The following is a 12,595-nucleotide window of genomic DNA, read 5'->3' on the forward strand; positions in this document are numbered from 1 at the left end:
GATTAAAGACAGTGATTCTCGTGTCCCCGTCGCTGTTGATGCGAACGTGTTGGTGGTGGCTTTGTGGACGGATGCTTTGGGTGCTTGAAACTTAGCTATGGTGAAAAAGAAAAGCCCGAAAAGTGGACGAAAAAAGAAATGGGAGTCGTCGTTTTTAGAGGTGGTAGGTTCTGTATTTGCTGGAGTTTTTTCCTCCCGTGTAATTTTCCAGTTAATACTATTTTAAGAAGGATACAATAGTATCTCCCACAAAAATTCCCAGCTAATTCTATTTTAAGAAGGAATTCTAGCCCCCCACACCTAAGCACCGGTGTCCTCTAAACACCGTGTTAGCCCCTTTGGTAAAAATCTCTGTCTTGGGGAAGATCTCTGTAACAATACTACGGAGCTCCTATCATCAAGGCGAGTCCTGGGTTGTTTGTGTTTCTCCAAAGTGTGAAAACTCGGGAAACAGGCAGCTCCAAGGCCCACTGATGAGAAATAAAGGTGGCAGGTGGCAGATCCAGGACGGTGACCTGTGGGTTCGTTTCTCCTGCTCACCCACTCTGCCCATCTTTTGATCCTGTTCCTTGACTTATTCTACAAATAAATGTTTATTTTATGTCCCCAGAAACTTATTGTCTGTGAAGATTTTGATATCTGACAGTGTCCGAATTTAAGTGTGGCCCATCTAAATGTGCTTGCTACATTCCAAAGAGATTTTACACACCCGGATGTTGAAAGGAAACAAAACCAAGCTTATCGCTTGAGCATGTACTCTTTCCTAAAAATGGAAGGAGTCCCTCGCTTCTGGCCCTGCCCTCCTCAGAGCTTGAAAACTGTGTTCTCTAAGTCGGGGCCAGGAGCCAGTCTCTGCCCAAGGGCAAAGCAGGTGCTGACCCCTTTCCCCTCAGAACTGCCTGGTGGAGCCCCAGGAGCCCATTGCCTGGGTTTCCTAGAAAGGACTCTGGTTTTCTACTAACTGATGACTAACCTCCTTGTACCTAGTTTCCTCTCTCTAAACAGTGTCTCACATGTTCCTAGTTAGACAGTTTCCCAGTGACCCTGAATCTTGGGCTCTTTCAGGTTCCTGCTTAAAGAACCTATTTCGTTTCTAATGTGATCATTAGAGTGGTTGTCTGGATCGTCTTCCTAGATAATTCAGAAAAGACGAGCTGGCAAGAGCTGACTGGACCATCGTAGGGGAAGGACAGGTGTGGAGAATTTCCTGTCTGCAGGTCAGATGGGGGGGGAGCCCAGTCGTGGTCTTTTTAGTGCCTGCTCTTAACCCCAGAGCCATGCTGGCCTCTAGCTGAACCTTTCTTACTCTGTTTATTTCCTGAACACTCCTGAAGAGAGCAAACTGAAAATCAAATCATTCATGTTTTCTCCATGACTGGGATCTTCAGAAAGATGCTAGACCATCAACATGACCCTGTCTTAAAAATATACTTTAAACAATGAGCTGTGATTATGTGTTCTGAAGCAGATAATGAAATAGCTTAGCCTGTGATTCGGTGTTGTTAGAAACCCTAGACACTTCTGAGCTGCAGTGAATGTTAACCGAGATCAGATATGGGGACCTTCGTTACGTGGTTATACCTTAGTTAGTGTGATGTCTGACATTTCACCGCGAGCGATGAGCTCTACTCAGCACACAGGTGTCTCTCTAAAATCAAATGAACTCTGTCTGGCCTGGCCTTAGAGATCACACGTGTGTGAACCCAGACTCTGGGCCGTTGGCAAGGACACAGCTGGGGCCTCAAGAATCTAGTCTTGGGAGAATCCTTTGAAGCAAGGCCCATGTCTGTTCTTCCAAGTTTGCTCTGGCTGCAGTGAGAAGGATGGGATGAGAGAGACCCCAGACGTGGCTGAAGGCAGCCGCTGCACGGATTCACAGAATCGCCGATGGAAAAGCCAGTCAATTCAGAAGCTCTTTAGGCACCTACAATCTTAACTGTGAGAAAGTTTTAGTGACTCTGGTCTTTGATGTTGGTTTGCATGCCCTTTCCAAATTAGTTCTCCCCACCCCCACCCCAGATGGGTAAACCTAAGCCCGGCTTCCGTACAGTGCTCCTCCTATGAGTACAGTGACCCTGCACTTGACATGGTTTGTTTCCATCACAGAAAGAAGGCCAATGAGATAGATAATGAGGTGCAGATTCTTAGCAACTTACTGCTTCTTTATGTAGACTTTGAAGTGTTAAGGCAAAAATGAAGATAAACGATTGCCTCACACATAGCCTCTCTCGTGTACCTTCAATTTCTGTAGGAATAAAAGTCTCCTGACTTTGAGTTGCTTAATCCCCAAATTGGCCTGAACTTGGGCAGCTCTGTGTCGCAAAAAGGGCAGACTGTGTTTGGAAGAGTATTAATGGTCTATGAAAAACCTTTTGTGCTGGGGAGGGGAGTCTTCTTCGTAGTTGACTTCCAGCTGCACACAATGTGTCCTGGTATACATTTTTAATATTTTTGGAAACTCACCGTTCATTAGCCACGGGAAAGATCGCTACAGAGAAGAATTTTGAAATTTCTTTTCATCTCGTTCTCCATGCCACCCCTACCCCATCTAATAGCTGAATACCTAAACTGGTCATTCATGAGCAGGAAATGCAAAGATTTGACTGGAGCGATTGAGCAGTATACTTCTTGTCTCATGACTAGACTGCTGGCAAATTATCGCTTCACCCAAACATGTACTGCAACCTGGAAATGAATGCACAAATTTGCCTCCCACCTGTAAATCATTGTCATCGTTCTACAGCCTTGGTTCTTCTCTGATCCCTGCTGAGCTTAGCTATTTGGGTCCATAGTCCACAAGGAACTTCCACCCTAGTGGTTCAATGTATGGCTATTATGGTAACAGTGAGATATTTTAGTCACCACCCACTGTGAGCCAGCAAAGAAGTACAGGGAAGTTTGTCTGTGATGAAACTATCAAAAAGTAATAGGATGGTTATTGTTATTATCAGAGTTCAGAACTGTCTTTTAGTAAATAAGTATTTTTGAAAAAGGGAAACCTAAAGAATCATTTCTTCTAAATAATTTACAGATGAGGAAAAAAGAAACTAGATCAAAGAGTTTGTCAAACAATATTATGGAAGTTCCTACAGCTGCCCACTAGGTCCAGAGGCCTGGTTCTTTGTGCTTCCGGCTGCTGACTAACCAGCATACGTTTTAGGATACAGAAATCCCATTTTCAATTAACCTTTGCCCTAACATATAGTTAGCCTCTGTTTATTGAAAAATTGCTTGGCTATCCAGCATTAGTTACCTGTTGCTGTGTAACAAATGAGCCCAGGATTGTTAACACGTGTTTGTAACAAGCATCATGACCTCAAACAACCCCTCTTGGTTGAGTTTATGATCCTGTAGGTCAGCAGTTTGGGCTGAGTTCAGCTGGGTGAGTCTTGTCCAAGCTCTTTCATGTGTCCTTGCTCATCAAGGTGGCACTACCTCGGAGTCTTCGCTGACGATCGACTGAGTCACCTGGGGAGCATCTGAGCCTGAGTTCAGTGCTTCACAGACTGCTTACCTGTTGTCTCTCCTCGGTGTCCCGAGGGAGAGAGAAGCAAGGCCCTGTGTGGCCTGGGCTCAGCTGATCCCACTTTTTTTTTTTTTTTTTTCTATGAGTGAACTTTGAAAAGCAAGTCAGGGAGCCAGACCTCACTTCTTAATGGGAGAAGATACAAAGTCACATTAAAAAAAAAAAAAATTCCGGGTTGGGGATTTAGCTCAGTGGTAGAGCGCTTGCCTAGCAAGTGCAAGGCCCTGGGTTCGGTCCTCAGCTCTGGGGGAAAAAAAAAATCATTGGATTTAAGGAGATGTGGACACCTGTGGCCGTTTTCAAAGCCTGCCTTATCAACCCCACACTTCCCATCACTCACCAACTCCTGGTGCCTGTAGCTAAGGTAGAAGAATTCTACCTGACAGGTAAGGAAGCTGAGAGCCAGACTTGTTAGTCAGGGTCAGGCAAAGGACACAGCTGCTGAGTGCTGGATCAGCCTTGGTTCCTAGACCTGACTGGAAACTACCATGCAACACTGCCTGTGTTCTGCCACAGTGGGAGGCACCACAGTGTCTCACAGCTCACACTATTATGCTGAAAAGCCTTAAGAATGCTTGTGTTTAAAGAAAAACATCGCATAAGACTGCATCCTTTAAGAGCACATGCTTTAACTTCTCTGTATGTGCGTGCACACACACACACACACACACACACACACACACACACACACACTACTGAAGCAGCTAAGCCTCGGACTCAGGAGAAACTGGATGCTTGCATTATCAAAGAAGCTTAGTGGAGGAGGACAGGGAGCCAGGAGAAGTACAGAATTGAAAAGAATGCTTCTATTATTATCTCAAATTTCCTCCCATCTTTGTTTTTAAGTCTTGTTTATTTTATTTTACTTATTTATTATTATTTTTTTTTTTTTTTGGTACTTGAGAGGTCTCGTTGGATATTCTTGGCTGGCCTGAGACATGTTATGTAGATCAGGGTGGCCTGGAACTCACAGAGGCCCACCTGCCTCTGTCTCCTAAATTCTAGGATTAAAAACATGACACACTATGTGGTCATATGCCTGACCTTTAAGTCTTTCTTAAGTAACAATGCTGAGGCTTCACAAAGGTCCACAGGTGATAGAATTGTGACCAAAAGGGTTATTCAGGGGCCTCAACCCTTCTCACTGTAGGTAAGCATGACCCCAAAACAGCTAAGGGAAAGGTTCGAGGGTCTGCACAAGCCTGCATCTCTGACCCCAAACTATTGTGCAGTGACAGGTCCTTCAGAGCAGTCCCTTCCGAGAATGGCTTCCTGGTGGTTTTTCTACCCCTGACGGGCAAGGTGAGGTAGCTGAGAGAACTCCTCTTTAAAGCTAAGGTGACCTGAATTTGAATCCTGGCTTGCTAACTCCCTGGCAGGTCACAAAATGCATTTAATGCTCTAGTCACTTCTAAAGAGAATCATAAAACAGAAATAATTGACCAGACAGTCAAGATTTGGTTCACAGAATGCAATTTGTCTCTGTTCCCCTTGAAACTTGACAGGACAAGTTTTATGGTTGGCACTAAGATTTGGTTTTGGTAAAGAGAGCCAAGTGTTCTACATGTGGATTCAATAAAAGCTTCAGAGATCTGTCACAGCCCAGGCCAAGCCCACTCCAGGCCACCAGTGGAGGCCTGATTCTCAGGCCCACTCTGAGCTCAGGTTTTGCCGTGTGAGATGCTTGCTGTCTCCAGAGGAGAAAGGCCAGTGTTTCCTGATGCCAAAAGCCAAGGCCTAAGCAGTGGCCTCTGGGCTGGTGCACCTGAAAACCGGAAGGTAGCAAAGTCACAGCTCACTGGGGTGGATCGAGCTAGAGGGTTGTTTTAATAATACCCCACCTTCATTCCGGGATCTAATGGTGGCAAGAGGAGTGTTCATTTTATGTGATCAAGGAAAAAAGAAAAAAAAAAGCTAAGTAGTTTGGGAGGGGTGAAATTACCAAATTGAGACACTTGACAGACACCATTCTTCAGCCCCCTCAGTGAAAGCCAGATAGACCCAAAGCTAGTGGATTTATCACGAGAGCACTTTGCAAGACCACCAAAGGTGGGCGTGTCTAAGCAGGACACACATCATCCATCCATCACTCAGGAACCACCTCAGTCACTCCACACAGGGTACCATGTGCATGGTGGATGGGCTGTCCCCTTCAGCTCCCTCTGCCTACTCCTGCCCCTCCCCCACTTCTGTAAGCCCTTGGAAAGAACGTGGGGGGGGGGGGGGGCGTGCATTTTCCTCTATCAGGAAGCATTTGTTCCACCTCGATTCTTGCTTGAGTCGCAGAAGAGCGTCTGGGACTGGCTGTCCCAGAGGGGACTGCACTGAACGAAGGCTCATGCCTGCTGAGTCTCACCTCATGCCCTGGAGTCCAGTCTCCTACCCTGTGCAACACCAGGACAGTGACTACTTCCTAGCGAAGTCTGCACAAGGCCATGATTGATGTATCCGACCCTTAGCTTCGGTGACCTCAGTTTTCTGGAACCGTATGAGGCCTCTACCCCAGAGCAGCCTTTTGAGTCTGGCATGGAAGGGGAGAAGGGAAGGGCTGTCAAGCTTGAAGTATCTCAGCTCACCTCACTTTCACCCCTTTGTAAAGCCACACCGTGAACTAGCAGGAACTGTCAAGCTTGAACACAAGGGACTTCCCTGTGTTTCTAACGACATATATTTCCTTATCATGAAATTTCCTACTCAAATACCTGCCCGGGGATAGTTTTAAATGCTTCTAGTAATGACTCGATGCTCGCGTCTGTGCCAAGGGTGCCAAGGCTCCAGTGTGAGGAAGGAACATAAAGGCGTTTCTTGAGAAAGCCAACCTGACTTTCCTGCCGGTTGGCTGTGGTAAGTGTGGAGACTAGAGAAAAATGGCAACATGGGGCAGCTCAAGAGCTCAGAAAAGTGACCCTCTCTTGATCCTCATTTCCATAAAGGGCTTTCCCAATAAGCTGGCATTTGTAGCATTTAATTAAAGAGAGGGACATGGTCTCACTTTTGGCCTTTTGTATATTCTTCATGTTGTAGTTTGGTTGGTTTTTTGTTGTAAGATTTTGTTTATTTATTATGTACATTGGGGTTTTGTCTTCGTGAATGTCTGTGTGAGGATGCCAGATTCCCCTGGAGTTACAGACAATTGTGAGCTGCCATGTGGGTGCTGAGAATTGAACTTGGTCCTTTGGAAGAGCAGCCAGTGCTCTGAACCTCTGAGCCATCTCTCCAGCCCCTTGGTTGGGTTTTTAAGAAGAATATCGTTGTATTTTGACTGTGAAGGGTGCATTCTGAGTTGGTGAACCTAGCAACTATAAAAAGCAGTTTGGGTTTGGGGTTTTGCTTCTTTGCTTGAATCTTAGTTATTTTTGCTAGTATTGCTGAATAACACTAATCTAAATGTTTTGTTTGTTTGTTCTTGTTTATTGAGCAAGCCCTATGCTAAGTGTTAGGAATATAAAGGTGATTAACATGGGCTCAGACAGTCTCGTAGGAGTAAGTAGTAAGAGAAGCTATGCCCAAATTCCCAAATATACCAAGCTGGCAGGATGTGTCCAGTAAACATCAACAGCACACTGGGAGCTTGGCCTTGTAGGACAGATGTCATAAACTGACCTCCGCAGGCGATCCAAGATTTCAGAGTTCTTAGTTGTTCTTGGTGGATGTTCTGGTCTTTAGGGCTGTGTGGTGGGAAACAGCTCCTTGTCTGGCCTCAACGCTTGATCTTAGATCCACCCCAGCCTTGCATTCCAACATGGAGTAAGAGTGGGCATGAACACAGCTCCTGTTCTGAGCACTCATGAATTCCCTCCTGCCTGTTTGATTTCTCCACTAGCACGTTTTGTAGAAGGTTCACTTGGGGACAAATGGGACCCATCTTGATGAGGGGTTGGGCTCGTCAAAGAGTTTAAGCAGCACGAGTCCTTTGAACTAGATACTCACTCTCGCCGGGGCATTTTTCAGAAATAAGTACTGAGAGCTGCTAAGAAAGACACAGGCTCCGAAGCCACCACCAAGGAGGTGTGGAAGCAGCCCCACACTGCTGCCAGCCAGGGGCCACGCTCACGTCACCAAAGCAAAACAACTGCTCACATCCGTTTCTACTTCATAAAGTCCTTTGTGCTGATTGGAGATAAAGCAGCGAACAAAGCGTGCAAGCCGCCTCTGGGTTGCAGCCTGCCGGTAACATTCTTGCTAGCTAGCCATCTCCAGAGGACGTAATTTAATCTCCATACCAAAGTACAGGTTACAAACACACCCCAAAACCCCACACCGCCTGTGCCTGCTCATCTCGAAGCACATTCTGGGTGAAAGACAGTATTGGTCAGTGAGAAACTGTCAAGGTTTTAAACCGGGGTGTACTAAGATATGCAAATGGCTGGAGTGTAAGAAACAAGAAGACATCTGGTGAGACATTGATAAGATTGAGAGGATGGCCCAGTTGGCAAAGTGCCTGTCTTAAAAGCATGAGTTCAAGTCCCATAACTCATTTAAAAAAAAAAAAAAAAAAAAAAAACAGGTAGGATGTGGTGTTGTGTACTTGTATTCCCAGTGATGAGGAGGAAGAGACAGACAGAGGACAGATCCCTGGAACTAGCTGGTCAGCCAGTCTAGCATACTTGGTGAGTTCCAGACCATTGAGAGACCTTGTCTGAAAAAGTAGGTTGATGGCACCTGAGGAAAGACACTTAGGGTTGCCCTCTGGCCTCCATGCATACACACACACACACCAAGATGCTGTTGACTTTCTAGTTGAATAGAGGCAAGAAGTGGGTGGGCTCCTGTGATGTAGGATGAGATTACAAGTGTTGCCATTGGTTGGAAATGAAAAACAAAAGAGGAGGTGTCATGTTTGAATACAGGGACTTTTGTTGTGTTCAGAAACCATCAATCATATCAGGAAGTACCAGTTAAATAAACATTTGTAGGTGTCCTGTGACACTCAACACTGACTCGAAGCAGGACAGGTGTCCATGTGATAGTCTTGATAGTCATGACAGTCTTGAATTCTAGAATTTTTTTAAAATTTATTATGTATACAGTATTTTGTCTGCATGTATGACTGCAGGCAAAAAGAGGGCACCAGATCTTGTTACAGATGGTTGTGAGCCACCATGTGGTTGCTGGGAATTGAACTCAGGACCTCTGGAAGAAGGTGCTCTTAACCTCTGAGCCATCTCTCCAGCCCGAATTCTGGAATTTTTATTGAAGACAAATAGTTTCATTTAATAAATGAATGATTACAGGAACACCTAACACAAAATATCAGGAAGAATCAATTCCAAACAGATAAGAGTGGGGGTCATAGGGTCATCAGAGTCTACATGATCCGCTTCTGCACTCTGACCTCTGCAATTCTTACCTGTCGTTTGGTAATCAGAAAACAGACACGGCAGAAAATGAACCCACTCTCCCACTTCTGCTGTGGAAACTTTTGTCACCCTATCCCCAAATGACTGTGCTCTCTTCTGAACCCAGATCTCATTCTAGAATGTTCAGTCCCAACAGGTCTTTAGAGACTATTCAGTTCAGTATCCCCCAATTCAAAGGCAAGGAAACAGGCTCACTAGAGTTCATGGTTTGGCTAACCGGATGTGAGCCCAGACTCAATACCAAAACCCAGGTCCACTGACCTGGAGTCTCTGATTCTTTCTGCTATGAGCTCAGTCTCCTCAGTCCCCAGTGTCTGGGAATCACTTGGCTTTTATTAGACTGTCGAGTACATTAGCTTCTTTTCTCCTCCAGAAAATGATGAACTCAAGCTCAGAGTGAAGATATAATGTTTAACGCGGTATAAGATGCTCGTTAGAACAAAAGGTAGACTTTACTGCGGCTTCAGAGCCAGGAAGCAAGACTACATACAGTTCAGGAAAAATAGATTGCACCAAGCTTGTACTCACATAAATATAACTCCCAGTATAATGCATATTCTCTCTCCTCCCCCCACCCCACCCCCGTGTGTGTGTGTGTGTGTGTGTGTGTGTGTGTGTGTGTGTGTGTGTGTGTTGCGCACACAATAAAGAATTAGTTAGGAACACTCTAATTAGTTATTGTGGGGAAAGGGAAATGGACTTTGGATGCAAGGGTGAATCCATCCATAAGTAGGTACACTCCCCCTGCAGCATATATAATACTCTTTTCTCCCTAAAGGAAATGGCATCACTGCTTAAGACACACTTTTAATTTGTTGATAATCTGAGGGATCTCTATAGCAGTCTGCTGATCGCCTCTGACGTTCAGGGCCCCTCTTCACTCTGTGATTCAGGACTTAGTGTTTAACTCACAGAAACACAGCCCAACTGTCCCGACTGTGGTCCACAACTGTATTTCAGAGCATCAGCCCTCATACTGAGGGACCCAGCCATGTGGATGCTGCTAGGTCACCATCCACAGACCAGGGAGATCCTCCCAGAAAGCAGCTCTTAGCTGGGGCAGGATAAGCTTTGGGGCATTGCCAGGTCTGGAAGGCTGTGTTTGCTCTCTCACCTCCAGGGCCCAGCTCTTTTCTCCTCCTCCCCTGAAGCTAATCAGAGCACTTTTGTCTCTGCTCAGTTCCACCTGGCATCTGGCGCTCATCACCTAAATGAGCCACCCGTCTTTCGGAAACTCTTGTGCTCGCTGCCCCCACTTTACAAATTTGCCGAGCTTGTTTCCAGTGTTGTATTAATTCCTTTCAAGTGAACATTTTCCATATCCTAAACATTGCCATTTTTTTTAATGTTGCCATCTGCTGGAGTCTTTAGACTGAATTACCCACTCATGTTTGTATGCGTCTATGGATTTTAATTTAAACACTTTCAACCCAGTTTTTATTGCTGCCATTGCTGATCTTGTGTGATCTGTGGGCTGTGGTGCTATCACTGCACCACAATGTTGGAGGGATACAAAACAAGGTGTATAATTGATAAGCCTTTAAGTTGAGTAAACTAGTATTTTGACACATATTCCCCTCGGTCAGTTACAGGGTTGCCTACTAAATATTGATTGTTCTTTTCACAAACGCAAAAACTTTGTTCTCAGTAAAGTTACCAAATTCCATTTGAATAACCTTACATCCAGGCTGAGTGCGGTCAAGGGGGAAAATGACAGGAGAGTGCAGCCCTCCCTCGCCAGTAGAGCAGGAAGGAGTGGATTGAACCCTAACCCAACACCTCTTAGCGGCAGAAATTCTGGATAACAGCAAAGAATTCCAAGGTAGCGAGATTGTAGGGCCCAAAGGCATCATGGGAGAGTTGGTATTATGGGAGAGTTGGGAGGGGGGGGGCAGGTGTCCTGTGTGTGGGCACCTGTAAAGGTACTTGGAAGAACTGATGTTTTTAGTTGTTCTTTTCAGCCATACCCAAACAGAGCCGTGAACTGACAAGTCTTGATATGATTACTAAATTTTCTCATATATAAAAAAAAAAAACAAAAAATATATCGGCCGGGCGGCGGTGGTGGCGCACGCCTTTAATCCCAGCACTCGGGAGGCAGAGGCAGGCGGATCTCTGTGAGTTCGAGGCCAGCCTGGGCTACCAAGTGAGTTCCAGGAAAGGCGCAAAGCTACACAGAGAAACCCTGTCTCGAAAAACCAAAAAAAAAAAAAAAAAAAAACCATATCATTTGGCCAAAGGATGCACTTTTTGAATCAGCCTGCCCTAAAACTTCAAGATGGCAGCTGTCTGTACCGCATAGACACATCACCTGACTTACCACAGGACCACTGATCATATTCGCTCCCAAACACAACCTACAAGCATTTCTAAGACACTGCCGTGCTGTGCCTCTTTAGGCGATACATTGCCTATGGCTGAGCATCATTGGGATGTTTTAGTTGTTCAGAAGGATATTCCATTAGAAATTGAAATTTCCAGGGCTGAAGGGCTGACTCAGTGAGCGAAGAGCTTGCTTCACAAGCATGCGGATCTGTGTTGTGGTCCCCAGCACTCGGGTGAAAGTTGGTACAGCAACACACAACTGTAACCCCAGTACAGAAGGTGGGGTACTGGGGTGTGCATAGATGGGGTACTAGAGTGTGGTGGGGCATAAGTGGTCCCCAGGAGCTGACTGGCCCTCAATCTAGCCAAAAATATCAAGCTCTAAGATCACTGAAAGAGCCTACCTCAAATAGCAAGGTGGAAAGTGATAGAGGAGATCTCCCAACATTGATCTCTGGCCTCTACATGTGCACACACGTGGGTGCACTGCGCGCACGCTTACACACACACACACACACACACACACACACACACACACATGCACGCACGCATACACACACAAGAAATAAGCAAAAATTGAAATGTTCATGAGAGAGAACAGATCTGTACATTGATCATGTGGACTTCCTTTCATTTCTTAATATCCACAATCAACAAACAAGCAAATGCTTTCTCTACAGGTTTGTTGTTTTATAATGGTCTGAGAGTAAAAAATGGGGGAGTCAGAGGAGTCAGGTGCCTCACGATGTAGAGGAAAGCACCTCTCTCTTGCTAGTCTCAGCTGGGACAGATTAAGAAACAGATCTTTCTGATGAAAAGTACAGAGGGAGCTGGAGGGTAGGAGGGCCCTGTCGCTTTAAATCTGGGGATATTTTATAATTGTCCTCGACGCTTCTGTTTTCATTTGTTTGCTTTGGGTGGCACATGGAAAAATATTTGCCTACTGGACGATACTAATCTTCATGTGCTGGCAAATGACTTTCTCTCTAGAAAAGGTGGCAGCTAATTCATTGGTGCTGCGTGTTTGTTTTAAATGCTTGCAAACGAAGAAGGTTTTGCCCGGAAATTGGCATTGCATTTTTTTATACCTGAGGGTCAGGTCTAAGAGAAGATGCACCTGGAAACCTTTCATAGCATGAAACTGTAGGAGTCAGATGCTGGATTTTGTAGTTATAAATCATCCCAGAGCTACCTTAGTCAAGTGACTGTTTTCCCTATAAAACAGTTTTCAAAGTTTGAATGAACTTTAATATTTCATATAAATAACATTGTTTGGAAACTCTGAACTTACTTGTCTAAATAAGCATTTTTAACATTTAGACAATATCTCTAAATTGTTCTGAGTGGGTGAGCCAAAGTGTGTTTCTTTTCCCTAAAGAAATTC

At 45.1% G+C, this 12,595-nt stretch overlaps 1 protein-coding gene across 2 annotated transcripts in view; it reads left to right on the forward strand.

Moving 5' to 3' along the window:
* Nucleotides 1-12,595, forward strand: part of Pgcka1 (PDCD10 and GCKIII kinases associated 1) — an 81,129-nt gene that overhangs the window by 1,185 nt on the left and 67,349 nt on the right. The window lies entirely within an intron of this gene.

The sequence above is a fragment of the Peromyscus maniculatus genome, chromosome 10 (assembly GCF_049852395.1).
Source record: "Peromyscus maniculatus bairdii isolate BWxNUB_F1_BW_parent chromosome 10, HU_Pman_BW_mat_3.1, whole genome shotgun sequence".
NCBI lineage: Eukaryota > Metazoa > Chordata > Mammalia > Rodentia > Cricetidae > Peromyscus > Peromyscus maniculatus.